The sequence below is a fragment of the Girardinichthys multiradiatus genome, chromosome 20 (genome assembly GCF_021462225.1).
Source record: "Girardinichthys multiradiatus isolate DD_20200921_A chromosome 20, DD_fGirMul_XY1, whole genome shotgun sequence".
Classification (NCBI taxonomy): Eukaryota; Metazoa; Chordata; class Actinopteri; order Cyprinodontiformes; family Goodeidae; genus Girardinichthys; species Girardinichthys multiradiatus.
This window is the reverse complement of record NC_061812.1, coordinates 8,371,730-8,388,923: the sequence shown is the minus strand read 5'-3', so window position 1 is coordinate 8,388,923 and position 17,194 is coordinate 8,371,730.

Below are 17,194 nucleotides of genomic sequence, written 5' to 3'. Positions count from 1 at the left end.
CCTGCATATCGTCTACTTCAGCTGCTCCATATTGCCTCCTGATTGACACATCAGCATCCAATGTCATTTTCCACACCTCTCTCAGCATACAAGCAATCTGGTTTTTATTGTTCTCCACTGGAACCTTTTCACTGTGCACTGTTTCCATGCCTGTTTTCTCTACCTGTGTTCCTCGTCCTGTCCTCCTACTGTTCTCCTGCAGGCAAGGCAGGACAAGTTTATTTGTATAGCACATTTCAGCAACAAGAAAGTTCAAAGTGCTTTACATGATGAAAAAGTACATTGCAGAGACAAAATAAACATAAAAAGTACATTGCAGTGGCATGATAAACGAAAGTCAAGAAAAGCTGGACTACAGACTGAAATGAATGAATGCACTCGATGTTTTTAGGCACATACAGGGGTTGGACAATGAAACTGAAACACCTGGTTTTAGACCACAATAATTTATTAGTATGGTGTAGGGCCTCCTTTTGCGGCCAATACAGCGTCAATTTGTCTTGGGAATGACATATACAAGTCTTGCACAGTGGTCAGAGGGATTTTAAGCCCTTCTTCTTGCAGGTAGTGGCCAGGTCACTACGTCTTGCTGTGTGTATTGGTGCATTGTCATCCTGATACACGGCACCCCCTTCTGGATACAATGTTTGAACCATTGGATGCACATGGTCCTCAAGAATGGTTCGGTAGTCCTTGGCAGTGACGCGCCCATCTAGCACAAGTATTGGGCCAAGGGAATGCCATGATATGGCAGCCCAAACCATCACTGATCCACCCCCATGCTTCACTCTGGGCATGCAACAGTCTGGGTGGTACGCTTCTTTGGGGCTTCTCCACACCGTAACTCTCCCGGATGTGGGGAAAACAGTAAAGGTGGACTCATCAAAGAACAATACATGTTTCACATTGTCAATAGCCCAAGATTTGCGCTTCTTGCACCATTGAAACCGACGTTTGGCATTGGCATGAGTGACCAAAGGTTTGGCTATAGCAGCCCGGCCGTGTATGTTGACCCTGTGGAGCTCCCGACGGACAGTTCTGGTGGAAACAGGAGAGTTGAGGTGCACATTTAATTCTGCCGTGATTTGGGCAGCCGTGGTTTTATGTTTTTTCGATACAATCCGGGTTAGCACCCGAACATCCCTTTCAGACATCTTCCTCTTGCGTTCACAGTTAATCCTGTTGGATGTGGTTCGTCCTTCTTGGTGGAATGCTGACATTACCCTGGATACCGTGGCTCTTGATACATCACAAAGACTTGCTGTCTTGGTCACAGATGCACCAGCAAGACGTGCACCAACAATTTGCCTTCTTTTGAACTCTGGTATGTCACCCATAATGTTGTGTGCATTTCAATATTTTGAGCAAAACTGTGCTCTTACCCTGCTAATTGAACCTTCACACTCTGCTCTTACTGGTGCAATGTGCAATCAATGAAGACTGGCTACCAGGCTGGTCCAATTTAGCTATGAAACCTCCCACACTAAAATGACAGGTGTTTCAGTTTCATTGTCCAACCCCTGTATTTCTTTAACAGAAAATCCAATGTTTCTCCCTGGGGAGGAGGCAACTCCTTAAAACTTTTCTGACCCATTATGTGCCTGAATAATGGGTAAGGTTTCTATTTTTATCATCAATAAATCCTCACTATGCTCATCCTACGCTATACTGTCTACGCTTTGGTCTGATTTCAAAACCACAACACACGACAAACATAGGAAGCTAGTTAGAATAAAATAAAAATAAAATCTGGACCTGTGGACCTTCGGCTGCCCTGTAAGTGTCCTGCCCTGCTTCTTGCTTAGTCTCTTTGTGCATTCATCTAGTCAGTGAACAGTAGAATGTACCACTATGTACAGGAACGTCTACAGACCATGAGTTTTTACTGGCATCAAATGATTATAACAGTAACAGACTGATATATATTTTTTTCGAAACAGAGGGAATGCCACAGGTGGTTGCTAGGCTGGTATCTGAAGTAAGCAGTCTAAATTAGCAGTAAACTACACAGTAGTCTGTTACACAGCTTCTCCCTTTATTCTAATGTCTGCTTGCTTACCTATGTAGTATTGCTGAGGAAACATGAGAACAAGCATCCTTATCAAATCATAATATCTACATTGTCTTGTTCTGTTTAAAAAATCAGGTCTGTATTATTTCTGTAATGAACAAAAGATATGGTTGCCAGAATTAGCAACTAAAAGCTTAAGGAACATTTAAGGGGGGCATCAGTCCCGCTGGGGTAGACGTAAGAGTATCCAAGCTGTATTGTTTACTCATTGCCTTTATCATCAGATTGCATCTCTAAAGTTTAGCAGTTAAAAATATAGTCTCTACCTATCGTTTATATGGCAGACAGCAATGGCTTACTATTAATCCTACTATTATTCAAAAAGCATTTTAGATAAAAACTTTTTAAATCAACAGTGAACTCAAGTGTTTTTGAGGCTTTTGGGCAATCAGAAGATGGAAAACATGTCTTCAGTGGAATAGTGTCTGAGTCTTTGCACAGCAGAATAGGAAACTGGAGTGGCATAACAGCCTGCTTGTAGATAAGACAGGTATGAAAACCCTTTATAGGTTCAATAAGTTCCAGCTTTTTGCTGTTTTTTCAAAGTCTGAGTTTAGAAATTCTCTACTTGAGTGAGAGATCCAGGAGTGTGTTTTACCACTACTGCAGGACACTGGTAATGCCATATTTAGAATGTGGCTGATTTGCAAAACTGAAGAAAACTGTCAAACTATTAACCCTACAGACTGAAAACAAAAGTGCATGCAGTTATTATTTTCTTCTTTTTTGAGATCATTATTTGGAATAATAAAGCTAGTTTTATTTTATTATCTGAAGAACTTGATCTCTTGTTTAGATGAGATAACATGTTATCCCAAGAAATGTTTTCATACGCTCAAGACATTATTATGTTGTATGGTATTATTGTGTTACACCCAGTTTAATCAATTATTATTAATGTCACAACAGCATTGGAATTATTTGTTTGCCTTTTTATTGGCTGATATCGTGCATCCCTGGTCTTACCCATAATTTAGTTGTGGGAGAGCACCAGGCCAAACAACACAACATCAACAACAGCAACAACAACCAGTGGCAAAAGAATGACTGCTGAGATGGAGACCAGGATCGAAGGCATTGATCTGCACCCTACTATCTCATCCCTGTTTTTACCCTCTGTCAAACAGATGCCGAGGGGAGATGGATTGTGTCTGCTGAAACAGTGGATTAATGGCAGTCGGAGAGCAGGATATAGGGCTTCTGGCTCCACCTTAGACCCAGCCATGTGGTGTCCTCCTCTGACCGGAAGGGGTGCATGTTCACGAATACACAAATATAAACATACATTTGCTACTATCACTCCACAATACTTGTAGTAGGCATCAAGATGGATGTTCAGGATGTTCACCTCTCTGTCACCTTTGTTGAGACCTCCTCCAATGTGAATTGAGTAGCCGGAGTAAATAAATATGTATGTATGCCCTGATGATGTACAGAAACTCAACATGGAGCGTGTGAACTGCCAATTGCACTGAGTTAATGACAGAAACATAGCCCTTTGTTCAGTTTCCATTGACTTACCGTGAGCTAAATTAATTTCTGGTTTTCAATTACAGTATTTATCAAACATGGAGATGCATTCCATAAACACAGATTACATTACTCTAATTGAGAAAAAAAAAAAGCCTAAATCATTTCTGATATCACATCAACGCTAATGGCAAAATAAATGGCAGGAGCTTGTTTATCTATGCCAGTAATAACTCAATTAACTGTAACAGGAACACAATAAACATTAAAGCAGCTGCATTTGATTGGTACTCCAAGTAAACATTCAAGGTCACAGTCCAAGAGCTTCTCTGCTTGTGAAAAGTGTTATGGATTCACCTTCTGGCTGCAGGGTCCAGAGTGTTGTAAGGAAAAACTTTGTATGCTTACAGCATCCATCTCTCGCTCTGAGCACATCTTGCCAGTGAAACATCTTTGACAATTTCTCAATGCTACACAAGGGCTAGAGGTGGTTTCTTAAAAAGAAAAGATGCTTAGCAAGACACCAGGGTCTGCCCCCATCTTAGATTAATGAGTACTCAAATGCATGCAGATAGCGCAGGAATTAACAATCTCATCTCTCTCTTTGGCAACCTTTTCCCTCCCCCAACTTTCCCTTCCTTTGCCAAAACTGTTGTATATTTAAAGAAACTACATTCAATTTAATTCAATTCAATTCAGTTTTATTTATATAGCGCCAATTCACAACACATGTCGTCTCAAGGCCCTTCACAAAAGTCAAGTACATACATTCCAATTAGTCCTAATCATTGAACAGTGCAGTCAGATTCAGTTATTTATTCAAATTGGTCAAAACGTTTTTCTATCTAAGGAAACCCAGCAGATTGCATCGAGTCAGTGACTTGCAGCATTCCCTCCTCCCGGATGAGCATGTAGAGACAGTGGACAGTCACTGGCGTTGACTTTGCAGCAATCCCTCATACTGAGCATGCATGTAGTGACAGCGGAGAAGAAAAACTCCCTTTTAACAGGAAGAAACCTCCAGCAGAACCAGGGTCAGTGTGAGCGGCCATCTGCCACGACCGAATGGGGCTTTGAGAGAACAGAGCAGAGATAAAAAAAGAATACAGAAGCACTGATCCAGGAGTACGTTCTATGGGAAGGAAAAGTAAATGTTAATGGATGTAGCTCCTTTAGTCGTTTCACCTAGAAAGAAAGAACAGATAAACTCTGAGCCAGTTTTCAAGGTTAGAGTCTGAAAGAGAGCATATACAGTTAGTCACAGTAAAAGCTCAGTCAGTAGCTATGTCTAGGAGAGAGAAAGGGTTAAACACTAAAAGACAGGGCCAAGTGGATCATCGGTAGATGGTGATCATTAAGTTGTTGCCAGCAGAAGCTTGGATAATGCCCCCCTCCAGAAAGGTGTCACAGGTAGACACAGAGCCAGGCCAGGTGTAGCTTCTAGGAAGAGAAAAGAAGGAACAAAGTTAAAAGCTGAAATAACAGCAAATAATGCAAAATTGGAGAGTAGTGTGAGAATGTAGCGAAGAGGGTGAAAGCGGTCATTATGTCTTCCAGCAGCCTAAGCCTATAGCAGCATAACTACACAGATAGTTTCAGTTCAGATTATTTAGTTAAACGGCGCTTATTTACAACAATGTCGTCTCAAGGAACCCCACAAAGGGTCCCACTGATGGTCATTGTTATACTAAAAACCACAAGGATTGGGATACTTCCCTCTGTCAGACTGACCATAACCATTGGAAAAGAGAAGGGGTCTGTAGTAGAAATGGAGGGTGTGTTTGCACCTCAACCATAACTGAGCCGGTTTAGGCTAAACCTGACTCCCCCTTACTCCATCCAACATATTAGGGAGGAAGGCTCCCTCCCTAATATGTGCTTCCTTTTTATCACCACTTAGTCCTTTGTCACTGAGAAAACAGGAAAGTGACTCACTGGTCCACTAATGAAAGAAAATCTTTGCTGATGTGTGGTGAAAAAAACAAAAAACATTGCAAGGTTTGTTGTTTGTACATATGAAAATTAAGGAGGTGTGAAAACCTTTACACATTATTCACAAATGAAAGTTATACGTAACAGGTTTAATCTATTTGGTAGAGGTATGACCAAAAACAATGCAACATATCAAATATGTCAGCTGTTTATATGTAGATTATAGCACTCTTATAAGAAAACAATACATAATGTAAAGAGGATGGCTGCTCTGATTCCTGTTTAATTGTGAATGACAGTTTGTGATTCACAGATACAGAAATAGGATGGTAGCAGATTTCACAAGTACATGAGGTGCGAGGATCACAGAGTCTGTGACTTTAACCTCAGGCTATTTTAACTTCAGCATCTACTGTAAGAAGAAAAACACTGGAAATATCCTGTAATCATTACTGTCAATAAATATCTTTAAAAATGGCTGAAACACAAACAGTTAAACTCAAAAATTTAATTTCCAAGCATATGATTAAAACGCTTTCAATGTAAACCAGACAATTCAGCTAAACCAACATGAATAAACAGATAATGTTTTAAGAAATAATCTTATATTCTTAGCTGTCTTACAGAGTGAGTGAGGTTAAAATTACAATTATGGAATATGGAGGCTATTCCACAGCTAATACCTGCTCTAGACATAGTTCAATATTTACAGCTCTATGCTATAAACTGACAAAAACTGTAATACAAAAAATCACCAAATGTCCTCAATTAGATTTGCCTCGAACAAAACAAGTTTTGCAGCCAGCTGGTAATAGTGAACAATCTATAAATGAATCAGTCCAAACTACAAATAATTTGGCTAGCTGTTTTGTAGCGCACTCTTAAAACTCTGTATATTTCAGTCCATTCACAAGAGAAGGAACCCTGCATTTAAACCTTGTGTCCTTTAAAGCTTAAAAAGGCCAGTGTGGGTGTTTAAATGTCTTTCATGTCAAACAATAATATTTTCATATGACTAGTACTGAAAAATTAATGGTGTCCTGGGGTCTTTCAAATAGTTAGAAAAAGATGTTTCCAAAGTACAACATTCTAACATTAAAGTCAAAAATTAAATTTAGTTCCATTAATAAAATATTTTTTTGATTCAAAAGAGGAAATAAATATTGTTGTAACTCACATTATGCATTTTGTTTCTTCAGAGTTGTTGTAGATGATGGCTGTGGGCAGAAAGGATCTCCTGTAGCGGTCAGTCTCACAGCAGATCTGAAAAACCTCAGACTAAAACATTTTGTTGTTGCATGGCAATCTCATGAAGAGTATGCTCAGTGTTGTCCGTGATATGCTTTTTTTTTATGAAGAATCCTTATTTGCATAGTCATCTCCAGAGGCTCAAAAGCAGTCCTCAGAACAGAGTCAGCCTTCCTTATCAGCTTGTTGAGTTTTTTAAGTCACTGGCTCTGATGCTGCTACCCCAACAGATAATAGGAGAAGAAATTGCACAGTCCCATTGTGTAGATGACTTCACTGTCACATCTCCAGCCCAGTCTGTTGTCTAAGTGAGCACCGAGGTATTTATACTCCACCACCTATACTTTTTCTACCATGATGGAAATATTGTTTGTTCTATTCCTCTTTCTCTTGAAATTCACAATAATCTCCTTTGTTTTGTTTACATTCATGCTGTTTGCTCAATAAAAGGGGGATCTTAGAAAGCATTACATTTCTTACAATTTCCTCCATTTTTTTTGCTTTGCACACCTGCCCTATTTTCAGAAATCAGACTGCAGAATCTTTATGCATAGAACTAAGTGCACAATGAATATTCTGTAGTGCAACTTTGCACTAAAACAAAACAGACAGAACTCCCAGCTATCACTAAATGCTGTTACTTGGGAACATTAACATTTCTCATGCAGCTATGTGTAGCGAGAAATGTGGACTGAACCAAAACCTTGTGTCTGCCACAAACGTTTCAACATCAGTAAGCTACAAGCTAGTGCTGTGCTTAAATGAATTACTCATCAAAAACAATGTCAAGCTGGATGTAAACATCACACGTACTAGATAAAAATCTGACAGTCAAAAATGCTGCACAGAAATGTGACAATACAAAGTTACTGTCATGAGGAGTCCCTCTGAGGAGATTTCCAACATCTCATACACTGGATTGTCTAAATATCAAAACTTCAAAGTCACTGAAACCTTTTTGTTCTCAAATATGTGCACACTCTTATTAAAATTGATAAATGTTTACAATTTTCAAGTGGTTTTATTGTTGTATAATCCATCCATCCATCCATCCATCCATCCATCCATCCATCCATCAATTGCCAATACCAGCCTATTCTTTATTGATTCAAAAAAATAAAGCCTCCAGGCAGTTCAATGGTAGTCACTTTTTATTTGTTTGTGTTGCTGCCCTGTTTTGTGTAAAGTCAGCAGAAGACAGTTTTTTTCCTTGTTTTTGTCTTCTGGCTTATAATTACCACCAGCTTCCAGTATTTCTTGTAATTTACAATTTGCATAACACAAACAACTCTTGTCTTTAAGAATGCAACGCTATTTGCCCTGGCTATAATTTACATAAATATGCACAGAAATACACAGACTTTCCTTAAATGCATACATAATACCCCATTTATTATGTTCAAATTACTGTTTATTACTTGAAGTTATTGTAGAAGCAGAATTGTCTTTGTATCTAGTTTCTGAATTGGAAAGACATGCAAACTCAAGGGGAATTTACAAAGCAGAACATATTAAAAATGTTGCAACACTTTTGCTCCTAATTTTTGGCTAAATTGCAGTGCTGGATTTACAAAGTAGATGGCATTGAATACATGCACAGACATAATCAGCTCCAGCAGATGAGCGCAATTTGCTCCTATTTTTCCTCAGATCACAGTTCTTTCACCACAAACACTGCAGGTGAAGAAGTATTCAAAGAGAAGGAAAGAAATATTTTACTTTATCGTTATCAATTTTAATTTAAACAGAACTCAAGAACCTGAACTGATAAGGCTTTCCTCAAAATGTTTAGGATTTTTCCTAATCAGTATGTGATTAAGATCATTTTGAAAGACAGATGATTCTTTTGCTGATTCTTCAGTAATGAAAAAGAGTATGAGTGAATTGTTGAAGTGCAACATATATAAAAATATATGATACAATAAAACATTTCTACAACGTTTATCTTTGACACGGTGTTGTGCCAAAAAACTCGTTCACAAGCAGAGCTGACACTTTAGAGAACTGTAAACCGAACAAAGCTGTTTTTTAAGTGAGGAACGTGAGGAGAACTCAGCATATATAGACTTCACTTAACGGTGTTCTGTTTGGGAGTGAATGAAAATTTATACTGTTTTTTGGGGGGCAAACCATGGTTCTTTCAGAGAGAAAATGATGCAACATTTCCCCTCAAAGCATGTGTTCAGTGTCTGCTGACTGTCTATGCACGGGCAGCAGATATCCAGTTCAGTTTTGTGAGGACCTATAATGAACATTTGCAAATGCATCTCCTGTCCCTTTAGTAGTACTTTGCTTTCTATGTAAGAAGATTAACTGAAGGCTTAAGTTCCAATCCTTAAAACTATTGGGTTACGCTGTTTATGGGTGGGAGATGAAGCGCAAGCAAATTGGAGCTCTAAACCTAGTTAAAAACAATGCTGCTTTGAGACATGAGCACACATTATGGTATACCTAGCAACCTTCATTGGACATTTGCCACAGAACAAACAACCAAAACCAAAATACCCAAAGATAAACACTACAAATTATCAACAAAGTTTAATGAACATACTTCTATTGAACCTAACTTTGTTACACATAAAACATATAAAGTAAAAAAAAATTGATTAGGCATTTAATCTTTCATCTCTTTTGACTCATATATATTTTGGCATTTACTTATCAAAAACATTATTTATTTTAAACATAAACAATGTTTCAGTAAGCTGGAAATAAAATGTAAAACATTATACCATTTTGAAAAGACTGATGGAAACCCTTTTAGTAAGATTTCTTTAAAGATTTTGTTTCAATACAAGATTTTATTTTAACAATTGTATTACATCAGGTATATTGTGGTGCAAAACTTTACAGTTTCAAACTCAAAGCAGTTAAACAAATCTAAATCATTCACTTTTTGAGGAAAGGTTAAAATTCTACGCGATGTTTACTGTCAACACTAAAAATGCCAAACGAAATCTATAATTCTTCTTTTGAATTTTTTTAACTCCAAATGTTTGGCTCCCTGATGTCCAGCAATATGGCAGTTCAAAATGGAGAGTTTACGAATGTTGTTTACAATGGTCTTTCAGTTTTTTAGGATATTGTACATGGGATCAAAATTTAAGGAAACATGTTCAAATTCACAGAAGTGGTCTTAGGATACAAGGTAGTCAACATCTGATGTAAATTTTTACAACACCACCAAGTTTGCTGACATTGAAAAGATTTGTGTGAATTCCACAACTTCCTTTCTATGAGTTAAACAACAAAAGGTATAGGAAAAACGTGTATTTCACTGCCATTTTAACCCAACAGTGTATCCATAAGTGAAGGATAATTCCACTCCTCTCAGTAACCCAAACATGTTGCACTGATTCATTCAACTTTTTGACAGAAGTTATATATTGTGAGTTTATGCAACCTTACCAACCTACTTAGACCAATTTAACCTGAGTTTCCAATGAAGATCTATTTTATCTGTTTGGACTAAATGTTCTGTGGTTAATTGGCTATCAAACAACATAACGACTTTGTAATTTGTTTTTGCGCAATCTACTTCACAAGATATTTATCTCATGAGTTAGATCACCTAGCAGATGTAGCTTACCCTTTTTTGCCAAGCAAATAGTTAACCTCAGCTTGTCAAAAAGCTCCACCTGTAAAGTGATTACTGGAGGCTTGTGACCAAGATGTGCCAGTGACGGGAGAAAGCTGCAGTAAGGTGTGGAGGGATGTGTGGTGGAACTGGAATTGGGACTTAAACGAATTGCAGACGAGGCAGAAGGGTCTACTGGTGCCTGATGGATCGTTTTCTGTGAACAGGTGAGTGGACTGGAGTACTTTTTCCACTGTCTCCAATTGTCCCATTTATCTGTGTCACAGAGAAATACAGATGTGAGTGAATAAGAGGAGTTCCTTTTGAAGAAAGTTTATGTAAAAGGTTTAACTAGGTGATGATCACTTCAATGTACATTTGCAGAAGATAAAATAAAGTTTTTATAAACAGTTTATCTTTGATTGTGAACCCTCATTTGTCATGATGACAACAGTGCATTTTTACTAGATGAATTCTTCAGAAATATGCCTAGATATTTCTGAAATGTTGCTCTTCAGTAAAGACAGAGAAAGCCAACACACGGTGTTCTCCCTCATCTGGTTTAATTTGTATATATACAAATGAAGCTACTTTTATTTACTTCATAGCATGACTTGCAGAACACTTAAAAATTAAAAAGGACTGTAAAAGCCTGCATTATCTCATCAGAGAAACTGCTCACAATCATTCCCCTCTGTGATCTGTCGAGTGCTGGAGCAATCTGTAGCCATGCCAGAAACTTTCCTTGTCCTTCAGATTTGTTTCTTCTATTTAAGTCTTGTTGTCAATTGTTTTAAAAATCAACTAAAACCTTTGAAACAAGAGGTGTCACTCTGTACTCTTTATTTTTATGCACTTTTTCAAATGCACTTTTTGAACAAAAGGTGCATTTGAAAAGTTCATAAAATACATATCTGCTTTGAAAACAATAGCAAGGTTATTTCTTATTTCTTTGCAGGATATATCTTTATGATGTGTAGCTATTCTGGCTCTGAAATACATTACCTCTTTAGTTAATTCCAAGCTCTTTAATAAGCAATGCACTGGCTAGTAGTTAACAGCAATGTTCTCAAATTTTACTCTTTCTTTAGAGGTAAATGCTATAAAGCTCCCATCTGCAAAAGGCTGATTTTTAGTACACTAATGAAATAACAAGACTTGGACTTTAAATATATATCTCACTGATAAGTATTTCTTTATGTGTGTTAAAGGTTTTCTACAGACACCAAAATGTCTAAGAAGATAAATGGAAAGGTTAACAAACTTCAAAAAAGGAAAATATGTGGTTGCTCATCCTAAAAGAGGCCAACGCACAAAGTAATGACCTTCCTCTGATTCTCTCCTCTGTCTTTCCAGCTCAGAACTCTCCTCCCCCTGATCCCTGGCACACATCAGCAGATTTGTCCCTCGCAAGCCTCCTGTCACACAAAATAAATTGCCTTGGCTGTGAATGGGTCAAAACAACACAAAGATGTCATTATTCCACTGCAATTGATCATATCTTGGGAAACACAAGTCAATAGTTTCCATACTTGCAAGTCTCCAGCCCCTCAGAGATTCTTCCATGAGAGCTCCTTCACATCGTTCATCGTCCCAGTGACCATACCTATTTGCAATTGTTAGAAGTTAAGCCTAACATTGCGATGTGCACAAATATTATAATATTATGTATATATATATATATATATATATATATATATGTGTGTGTGTGTGTGTGTGTGTGTGTGTGTGTGTGTGTGTGTGTGTTGATTAAAATATGATATTAGGAATGTATATTTAATTTTAGAGTTGTTTGATTTCAAACCCTCACAACTTGCTTTCATCCATCCTATTTTCAACACTTGCTTAGTCCTACCCATTGTCACTGGGGGCTAGTGCTTATCTCCAGTGGCCTATGCTTGTGAGGTAGGCTACATCCTGGACAGGTAGCCAGACCATCACAGAGCCAGCAAGCAAGACAAATAACTGTGCATGTGCACATTAGCACCTAAGGGCAGTTTACAGTCTCCACTTAACAAGGGATGTTAGCGGAAAGGAAAACTCCCCTTTTACAAGACAAAAACCTCCAGCAGAACCAGGCTTTGCCATGACTGACAGTAGGTTTGAGAAGACAGATCATATGAGCAAAAAATAAATAAATAAATAGAAGCACTGATCCAGGAGTACTTGTGTTGCACTCTATGTTGAAAAAAAGTAAAAAGCTAATGGAAGTAGGAGCTCTGTTAGTGGCTTCATCTAGGAGAGAAACACAACAAAGCAGATAAGAAAGACAAATGTTGTCAACCAGAGCAAAAGTAGATAAAAAACATGTTGGAACATCAACCTTGGAGCCTTATATGGGATATACAATCATAGTTGCATCTTTATTATTCAAAGAACAACCTAAAAAATGGCCTCTGATTATTTATACACTGCATATTGAGTTGCTTCATTAGATAGACCGGGATGTCATTCACTGATAAGTGTTTAGCTTGGACAATAGTTATCAGTGTAAAGATGAAAGATGTTACGATGTTACAATGTTACAAACTGAAACTTGAAATCATACATATTGTTCTTTGTGAAGTGCTGTCAATCCAAATACAAATTAGGTGAGTAGTTTCCTCTAATGGGCTTTAGTGGACACAGGAAAAGAAGCAAGCATTAATAGTTTTGTTATAATCTTCAGCCACATTTGTCTTTATTCTGTGTCTGCTGGTAAGTGATGGAAACTGACCCACTGATTGCAGGAATTATCCTGTTTCACTTTGGTTGCATATTCAAAACACATTTGTTAATGCCACAAGTTAAGATTTGTCCAATCATTGGTGCAGCCACCGAGAGTGCAACAGGTACAGCAGATGTGCAGGGACATGTCTATGAGTGTGTGATTACTCAAACATATGATTCATTTCACCATCAAAACAAACCACTTTACTGCAGCTTACATTTACCAGAAGGAACTCAGCTACAGTCCAGTATTTATACAACAGAGAATTTAGATAAAACATGGATACATTGTGATGATGTTTATCACAAAATTTAATTCAGCAAGTGAGCTTTCTAAATTTCCCTATTAAAATCATTCTGTACCAAGATAACTATAAACAGCAAAGTAAACTGTGGTTCAATGCATGGAGCAAGGTGAGCTCTTGAAAATATGTCTGAGACTCACTTAAGTAACAGAGTGGGTGTTTAAGAGTGCTTTCAAGGGTTCTTACCCAAAGAATCAAAGTGAAGAACAAGAAATTACTGTGGCACCTTTCTCTGTGTCTATTTACATGATCAACACCTGGAGAAAAGATAAAACTTAGTTTATTTCATAAGATACGAGTTTGCTTGGGAGAATGGACTCAAACATTATTTAAAAATGCAACCAATGCAGGCAAATCAATATTTGTTTAAAGTCAGAAATTTCACTTTTTAGTATGCTCAAATCTGGTATTTAAACTTCATGCAATACCACACAACTGCTGATCTCACATAAACTTACTGTACAATTTGTTTATTGTTCCAAATATGCAATATGAGCGATGTGTCCTTGTAATTCACCTTAAGCCACATAACACTGTTTCATATATGGATGATACCTGAAGTAGCTCAGAAAAATGTCCATCAGGGCTGATAGAGGCACTGGTGCATTACAAAACAAAAAGACCAAAAAAAAAGTCAAGCTACAGATATTCCTTAAGGCTGACCATTGGTGTGCAATGTTCCCCGTGCAGTGAAGAGGCAGTTAAGCTTTTTGTCAGGCCCACAATTACACATTGGACAGAACATGCAAAAATCTGCTGGGCAAGCATCCCAATCCTTTGTTATCAAACTACAGCTGTATTTAATATGTAGCTCCTTTTTTAATGTTCAATTTTATTTTCTGCTTCTGTGCGAATTCATAGTTAACCAGAGGAGAAAGAGAGGGATTGCTACCAGCATGCATCTCAACAAAACCAGACACACGAAATAATCATGATAGAGGTTTATGCACATTATTACATTATTTAATCCCCAATAAATATGGCAATTAATTATTCACACCTGCAAACAGACACAAAACATATTCACATACTACACTGTTTCAGTCATCACCAGTCCTTAATGTAATCATTTGCTCCACTCTGTGCTTTCTTTTTGCATAAAATACTAACCAACTCTTGGCAAGAGACACTCACTCACCATCTCACATGCACACACTAAATTAATGAGTTACCTAAAAGAGCACATGAATAGAGCTTTTGTGGGTCTAATGGGAAATTAAAAACGGCTAATAAGCAAGAATCTGCCAAACTAATGCAGATCAGGGCTGAGGTTGTTTTTTTTCCTGTAACGTGCTAGAAACTTGACAAAAGACTGCCAGCGTAAAGAGAAACCAACATGAAGAGTTCCATGATGATCTCGTTGGCAAAAGCCCTAGTAAGAGATAACAAATGCAAAACAAATTCGGAAGTAAAACAGCACACAGAATGAAACCACACTCGGTTAAAACACAAAAACATATTATTATTGGAACAGTACTTATAAAAGATCTGTTGGTTCTAAATATGTCATTTCAATTTTATACTAAAGTGTGTGTAAATGTTATTCATAAGTCTGTTTGATCCATAATGTTGCCGAGTATAGTATGCTCACAAATCTCTTAGCACAGATCATTCTAACACTCCCACTTCTGAACCTTTCCTTAATTTATTTAAATTTAAAGAATTCACTAGATGCTACAGGGGTTGGACAATGACACTGAAACACCTGGTTTTAGACCACAATAATTTATTAGTATGGTGTAGGGCCTCCTTTTGCGGTAAATAAAGCGTCAATTCGTCTTGGGAATGACATATACAAGTCCTGCACAGTGGTCAAAGGGATTTTAAGCCATTCTTCTTGCAGGATAGTGGCCAGGTCACTACGTGATACTGGTGGAGGAAAACGTTTCCTGACTCGCTCCACCAAAACACCCCAAAGTGGCTCAATAATATTTAGATCTGGTGACTGTGGTTCGGTAGTCTTTGGTAGTGATGCACCCATCTAGCACAAGTATTGGGCCAAGGGAATGGCAGCCCAAACCATCACTGATCCACCCCCATGATTCACTCTGGTCATACAACAGTCTGGGTGGTACGCTTCTTTGGGGCTTCTCCACACCGTAACTCTCCCGGATGTGGGGAAAACAGTAAAGGTGGACTCATCAGAGAACAATACATGTTTCACATTGTCCACAGCCCAAGATTTGCGCTCCTTGCACCATTGAAACCGACGTTTGGCATTGGCATGAGTGACCAAAGGTTTGGCTATAGCAGCCCGGCCGTGTATATTGACCCTGTGGCGCTCCAGACGGACAGTTCTAATGGAAACAGGAGAGTTGAGGTACACATTTAATTCTGCCGTGATTTGGGCAGCCGGGGTGTTATGTGTTTTGGATACAATCCAGGTTAGCACCGGAACAATCCTTTCAGACAGCTTCCTCTTGCGTCCACAGTTAATAGTCGGTGCTCCACGAAGGGCTTGACCTGAGAAACGTGGAACGTGGGGTGAATCCTCATGGAATTGGGTAATCTCAGCCGTATAGCGACAGGGTTGATGATCTTGGAAATTGGGAAAGGTCCAACAAATCGGGGTGCCAATTTCCGGGATTCTACCCTTAATGGAAGGTCCTTGGCGGAGAGCCAAACTTTCTGCCCCACGTGGTACTTAGGGGCAGGGGTCCGTCTCCGGTTGGCCATTCTTGACTGAACCAGTGACATTCTGATCATCGACCTCCTGGCCTTTCTCCATATTCTTTGGCACCTTAGGGTAGCCGCTTGGGCGGACGGAACATTAGCCTCTCTCTCCTGAACCGAAAACATGGGTGGCTGGAAACCAAACACAACATGAAAAGGGGACAAACCAGTGGCACTTGATTGCATAGAGTTCATGGCGTATTCAAACCAGGGCAAATTTTGTGACCACTTGGTCGGGTCTGACTCACGTAAGATGCAAAGTTTGGTTTCCACTTCTTGGTTTGCCCTCTCAGTTTGACCATCAGACTGAGGATGAAAACCTGAAGAGAGACTGATAGAAATTCCCAACAAGGAACAGAACTCCTTCCAAAAACGTGACACAAACTGGGGTCCTCTATCAGAAACAATGTCAATAGGAATCCATGTAGCCTGAAAACGTCTTTGGTCAGTATCTCACCCATCTCCTTTGCAGACAGGAGCTTCTCCAGGGGCACCAGATGAACCATCTTAGAAAATCTGTCAATTATGGTCAGTAGAACAGAGTGACCATTTGACACCGGTAAACCTGTTACAAAGTCCATAGCAATGTGTGACCATGGGCGAGGGGGAATGGGCAATGGGTGCAACAACCCCGCATGGGGGCGACGAGAAGACTTGGCCTTGGCAACATCAGAATCAGAATCAGAATCAGAAAAGCTTTATTGCCAAGTACATTTTTGGACATACAAGGAATTTGTTTTGGCGTAGTCAGTGCAATACAATACAAATTAAACAGTATAAACATTTCTACAATATAATATAAAGATATGTGCACAGTTTTAAGTGAGTGAGAGTAAATATAGAGCAGTATAAGATGCAAGAGCAATACAACAGTGCAGATGATCAGTGTGCAAGTATGGCAGTGCAAGTAAAGCAGGAGTCCAAGCTGAGCGTTAATGTAACGCATCGAGTTACAGTTTACAAGTGTCCTGTCAGCAAAAAGAAAAAAAGGGGGGGGAGGGGGAGTGTCAGTGTGGTTTCCGGGCTTTGTTAACAAGGCTGGTGGCAGATGGAAAAAAACTGTTCTTGTGGCATGAGGTTTTGGTCCGGATGGACCGCAGCCTCTTGCCAGAGGGGAGAGTTTCAAAGAGTCTGTGACCGGGGTGGGAGGGATCAGCCAGAATCTTCCCTGCCCGCTTCAGGGTCCTGGAGGTGTACAGTTCCTGGAGC